This window comes from Gossypium hirsutum, chromosome D01, assembly GCF_007990345.1.
Source record: "Gossypium hirsutum isolate 1008001.06 chromosome D01, Gossypium_hirsutum_v2.1, whole genome shotgun sequence".
In the NCBI taxonomy this organism is placed as follows: Eukaryota; Viridiplantae; Streptophyta; class Magnoliopsida; order Malvales; family Malvaceae; genus Gossypium; species Gossypium hirsutum.
Window position 1 is genome coordinate 19,883,188 of NC_053437.1, and position 6,952 is coordinate 19,890,139.

The following is a 6,952-nucleotide window of genomic DNA, read 5'->3' on the forward strand; positions in this document are numbered from 1 at the left end:
CTGTACGAAAAACACTTAAAATAGTGTATGCTAAGACTGTAGTAAAACTGATAGACATTAATTGACACTGCGATGTACGAAACAAAATTTACACTTCGAATACTGTTTTCATAAAATATATGTTAATAAATACTGGAACTATAAACTGATGCATAAAACTGTTAATACAGATAAAACGCAATTAGACAATTAGCACCAGAGGTACTCGCGGACGGGGTACAAAAGGCCGTGGTAGAGGCCGTAGAGGTGCTCTAGCTGGGTCATCATCATCTGGTAATTTGTCTAATTTGGATACTAATGAGACACCGGCTTCATCTGTGGCTGAGGCTGGGTCTCATGATCGAGCGGCTGGGGACTGTGCACTGTCTCAGAACATGTTGAGGTTTTTAGAGAGGGTCGTTAGGCTTAATACTGGAGTTGGAGGTTGCGGGTTGGTTACGGAACGACTCCGGTCTAACGGAGCTGAGTTTTTCAGGGGTATTGCTGGAGTTGCCCCTAATGTGGCTGAGTACTGGATAGAGGCCACAGAGAGGATTACAAACGATTTGGACTGCACTTCCGAACAGAAATTAAAGGGTGCTATATCGCTACTACGTGATGAGGCGTATCAGTTGTTGCTTATTATTAAGGAGGGTACTCAGCCCGATCGATTGACCTGGGAGTTCTTTAAAATCACTTTGTTGGCGATGTTTTTGGGGCCTAGTTATGTGGATGTCCGTAGGAGGGAGTTCCTGAATCTGACTCAGGGAGATAGATCAGTGGCCGAGTATGAGGTCGAATTTTTGAGATTGAGCCCCTATGCGCATGGTATGGTAGAGACTGAGTACGAGCGATGTGTTCACTTTGAGGATGGTGTCAAAGAGAATCTGAGGGTTTTGATAGCTCCATAGAGGGAGCGAGATTTTGTTGCACTAGTTGATAAGGCAAAGATCACCGAAGAAGTGAAGCGCACTGAGCGCCAGAACTGTGACAGAGAGAGAGGTAGGAATAAGAGGGATTCAGAGCCCTCGAGTTCCGTTTAGAGGCCTAAGAAAAAGGCCAGAGTTGATGGGCCGATCAAATTTGGGGCTCCTATTGTTGCTATTAGACAGCCGCTGTGTACTGACTGTGGAAGATGCCATCAGGGCTAATGTTGGAAAAGAACTGGGGTGTCCATGGAGGTCCAATCAGATGCAAGCTCTCGAGAGCAATTCTCTAGAGCACCGTATTAGAGAGTGTCCACGGAGGTTCAATCAGATGCAAGCTTCGAGCACTGGTATTGTACCACCACTGAGAGCAATTTAGTAGCCACCGAGGGGCTGTGGTCAGGCTAAAGGTAGTAATAGTTTGGAGCGGGGTCAGAGAGCACCAAGCAGAGGTGCTGGACATATTGAGGCGAGACAGTCGACTCTAGTTTATGCTGCACGTCAATGAGAGGATGGTGATGCTCCAGACGTCATTACGGGTACGTTTTTCATTTATAATGTACCTTATACTGCACTGATAGATATAAGATCCACTCACTCCTATATAGCTTGTATCGTATCTAAAAACTTGGGTATATTGGTTGAGAGCACTATGAGTGAGGTCACTGTACTTAGTCCGCTGGGACAATCGGTGAGGGTAAATAAAATGTTTAGAGACGTCCCTTTAGAGGTACAAGGGTAACCTTTCGAGCTGATCTGATGGAGCTCCCATTTGGGGAGTTCGATTTAATACTAGGGATGGATTGGTTGGTCAAAAATCGAGTGAGTTTGGATTGTGCCACAAAAAGGTTTGTACTGAAAATTGAGGAGGATAGTGAGGTAGTCGTAATTAGGGAACGTCGAAACTACTTGTCGAATGTGATTTCTACATTGAGGGCAAAAAAGTTGGTTCGTAAGGGATGTGAGGCGTATCTGGCCTACATCGCTCCCTAAAGAATGACACCGAAAGAGGTTGTGGAGCTTAAGGTTCAGATGCAAGAGTTACTGGATCGTGGGTTCATCCGCCCTAGTGTGTCTTTGTGGGGAGCACCAGTACTGTTCGTAAAAAGAAAGGATGGATCGATGCGTATGTGTATTGACTATCGACAATTGAACAAGTTGACAATCAATAATAAGTATCCCTTACCAAGGATAGATGATCTGTTTGACCAATTTTGAGGGGCTTCGATTTTCTCGAAGATTGACCTCCAGTCAGAATATTATCAGTTGAAGGTTAAGGAGACTGATGTATACAAAATATCATTTAGGACTTGATACGGTCATTACGAGTTCCTAGTGATGCCATTTGGACTGACGAATGCACCAGTAGCTTTTATTAATTTGATGAACCGAGTGTTCCAACCCTATCTAGATCAGTTCATGGTGGTATTTATTGATGACATACTGGTGTATTCGAAGACTGAAGATGAGCACGATGAACACCTAAGAGTGGTTTTACAGATTCTACGAGAAAAATAACTGTATGCTAAGTTCAGTAAATGTGAGTTCTGGTTATGAGAAGTAACATTTTTGGGTGTGGTTTTTGCTGAGGGGATTTGGGTCGATCCTCAAAAGATTGAGGCGGTGTTAGATTGGAAACAACCTAAGACTGTATCTGAGATTCACAGTTTTATGAGACTGGTAGGATATTATCGACGATTTGTAGAGGGTTTTTCACTGATTGCAGCACCCTTGACTTTGTAAGGGTGTGCCATTTAACTGGACTGATGCGCAGCAAGAGAGCTTTAAAAATCTCAAAACTGTATTGATTGAGGCCCTTGTTTTGATACAGCAAGAGTCTGGAAAAGAGTTTGTTGTCTACGGCGATGTATCACTTGCCTGTTTGGGATGTATGTTGATGCAAGAGGGTAGGGTGGTAGCGTATGTGTCTCATTAGCTTAAGACTCATAAGGTGAATTATCCAACGCATGACCTAAAGTTGGCCGCAGTGGTGTTCACATTGAAAATCTGGGCATTACCTATATGGTGAAAAGTGTAACATCTACACATATCACAAGAGCCTCCTGTATCTCCTCACTCAGAAGGAGTTAAATCTTAAGCAGCGTAGATGGATTGAGCTGCTTAAGGACTACGACTGTACGATTGAATACCACTTTGGTAAGGCTAATAGGGTGGTCGATGGACTAAGCCGTAGGGCTGTGACTGATCTGAGGGCGATGTTTGCTCGTCTTAGTTTATTTGATGATGGTAGTTAAATCTTAAGCAACTTAGATGGATTGAGGGCTACGTCTGTCCTTACTAATTCATTTTCTATTGTTAATTTTCTCACCTCAGTCTCTCTTTTCGCCAAAAACTTTTATCGAATCCTTATTCTTTCTCTACTCTAACTCTTTGGGTTCTCTCTAAAAAGGGAAAATTGGCATTAGTTCTTCTCGGTTCCCTTGGTTGATTTCTTGACTCCCCCTTATTCTCCCTTTTCTGTTAACTTCTCTCTTAATTAGTTACTCCTGTTCAACATGGGCTGCTTTCGGTTGGTAAGTCTTTTGGTAAGAGGGGGGTTATGCTTCAATTGATTTAGGGAAATTTCATTTGTTTAATTGTGATAAGTTCTTGACCCTCCATTATGTCTAATTTTGATTTGACAGCATCAAATCGAATCGAACTTGGTTTACTTGCAAAATCGTAGGCTACATCTTTTTGGAGCAGTGGGGGTAAGCAACATAAATGAAGTTTGATTGTTGTTGTTTTAGTGGTATTAGTTCTAAGTGTGACTAATGTTGGACATGGAATTTCCATTTGTTTTAGGTGTGTTTGTCTTAGGAGGTTGCATACCAAAGATTGTATTAGGTGTGTAAACACAACACTGAAAATCGGTAATCAGCGAAAAGTTAAAAAGTTAGATTGCCGACGTTACACTGGCTAATGGTCGCTCGTGTGGTAGGCCTGTGACTGAATACAGGCGTGTGATCGACGAGGCTGGTCATGTGCGATATACGGGCCAGACTGAACTAGGTCGTGTGGGCCACACGAGCGTGTGAGCCCACATAGTGAACCATACGGGTGTGTAGGATTTTTAGGCTAGGCCATGTGATCTACACGGCCAAGGCGAATTTGGGCCTTGTGGGCCACACGGGTGAAGATCCTCATTTTTACTGTTTTATTGCTAAAGTTGCACGGGTCGCCCGAGTAGACTGTGGACCTACAGTAGGGTCGGTAAGCTTACTTAGACCCCTAATTGATTGAATGAATATTATATCCATGTATGATATATATATTTATGACTGTATATTGAGTATGTTGTAAAACTGTACTGAATGCATGTATGATACCATGATTTGACATGACATGATTGTATGATGCATAGCATGAGATGGGTTTATATTGATCGGAGGAAGTGTACTAAAAGGCTTCGAGCCTAACTTATTGCAGCTCAGTTGCGTAATACTGTATAGTGCCGCATTCAGTGCTACTTGGAGTGTAGGGATGCGTGAGTTGATTATATCCCCACATTGAGTGTATGGTTGGACAGAGTTGGTGTGTAGAGGCTGGCTGGATAGGATTTGATATTGCATATCTGTTACTATACTGAATATGGATACTATAATGGGCCAAGGCCCAAACGGGAGATTGCTACTATATTGTAGTGGGCTAACTAAAACTGTTACTGAAATAGGCTAAGGCCCAGACTATGATTGCTTTCTGTCTGCTTGTTTATTAGGGGTTTACACACTGAGTTTCATAAACTCACTCTTCTGTTTTATCTGTACAGGAGACCCCCCAAACTTAGGTAGATTAGAGTGGTGGAGGACTCCGTGGTGGCCACACGACCCCTTTTTACACTGTTTCGTATTTAATTAAATTTTTAAAGTTTTATTTACGGTATTTTACTGTAATAAAGGCCTCTATGAATTTTTGTTTAAAATTTTACACTTATATTGTTTTATGTTTTATATCTGCTAGAGGTAGGACAAATACGGGTTTTAGAATAAATGCATGAGTTTTAGCAAAATACCCACAATGACACAAACTATTTTAAAAAACTTCTGCAACGCATAATATTTTGATAACTAATAACTGAATAAGAATCACTATTTTATAATTACTAAAGGTACTGAGGAGTTCTAAACGGAAAATATTTTAAATAAAGCTACGGTTTTCTAACACACTACCGTGTGACATCGCCAGATTCGGCCCTAACTTCTAGGCTAGGTTTAGGGTGTTACACCACGGAGGTTTAGTATGATAAGGAAGATCTAGGGTTGATTCTACTTTGTTCGTTGCCACTGTCTTATTCAACCTTTAGAGACACAATTTTATATAGCCGCAAGTCTTTCACAGTTGATGAGGTTTATGATTCTTTGACCTCGTATGATAAGATAAAGCATCTTGTGGTGAAAATTAACTCTTAAGGAGAGGGTCTCATTGTTCGTGGGAGACAAGATCCGAATACTGATGATGATCTTGGAAGGACACAAGAATAGAATCCTCGTGATAAATCTAAGGGTAGATCGAAGTCTTCAAACAGAGGTAAAACTTTTAACTTCTGCAAGAAGAAAGGGCATATTAAATCTGAGTGCTATAAGCTACAGAATAAGATCAAAACGGAGGCTGTGAATCAAAAGGGAAAACAACCGAAAAATTTCGGTGAAGTTGATATTGTAGAAGACTACAGCGACGATGAACTTCTAGTGGCTTTTGTCAATAATTCTAAAGTGAACAAGAAGTGTATCCTTGATTCGGGCTACACCTTTCACATGAGTTTGGTTTACAACTTACGAAACAGTGTCTGAAGGTGTTGTTGTGATGGGAAATAATGCTTCGTGTTGGAACAATTAAAGTTAAGATATTTGATGGAGTTGTCAGAACACTTAGTGACATACGACATGTTCCAGAATTGAAGAGAAATTTAATTTCGTTGAGTACTCTTGATTCAAAAGGGTACAAATACACAACTGGAAATGGAGTTTTGAACATTTTCAATGGTTCCCTCGTTGTGATTGTAATACCCAAATTTTGCCCAGGCTTGATAAAAAAAACCCATAAAATTAAAATACCATTATTGAACAGTCCAGTTTTTTTACAAACATTAAGTCCAAATAATACAGCCCAATACCATAACCCAATTACAATAGTAGCTTAAACCCATTACCTAGACCCAAAATACATTACATACAGCCCAATACCAAACCTGAATCAGCTAGCCCGGATACCCCTGGCCCAAATCACCTAAGCCCTAAAGACCAAAATCAGAAAACCCTAGCAGCAACAGTAACGAGCCTCCAGCGCCCCAGCCACCAGGGCCTTTCCTCGCACGTATGCCACTGCCACGTGCCGCGCCTCCACGTCCACTGCTCCGTACACCTGTCAACGCAAACGAACACAGCACAACAAAAAGAAAAGGACAATATATTGTATTTTGATTTTATTTTCTTTCTTCGGCTATAAAAGAAAGGGAAAAACCTTTGTAGTTTTTTTTACGGACGAAAATATATAAAAAAGAGAAATCAAAGATCGATTGATTTTTTCTCAAATGTAGTTCTTTTTCTATTTTCCTTCTTTGCGTTTTTCTTCTGTTCATTCATTTTTTCGTATACATATAGATATAAATGAAAAGGGGTTAAAGGAGGAGCGGCGTACCTGGCTTTGCCCACTCCATCGTAATCGGAGATCGGGAAAAGATCGGAGGCCTTAGTGTGGCCTGGTTGTCGGCGGCGTTCAAAGGGTTAAGGTTAAAACCCTAACAAATTCTTTCTTTCTTTTTTTTAAGGAACTGAAGCAGAAATGATTTTGAAGGAAATTTTTATTTTAAATAATAAAAGGGAAACAACGCCGATTCACGGCCTATACCCACGCGGTGACCCGACCCGAGGGAAGGATCCGCGCGTTTCATCTCAATGGTCTATTTGCGCGACCAGTCCTCCCCTTTTTCTAAGGCTTACAAATCGGTTATCTCCCCTCTTTCTGATTTAGCCCCTCATCCTGCTTTTATTTCATTTCAATCCAGCTTGCAACGCCGCGTTTTGGGGAAGCAGGATATTTCCCAATCG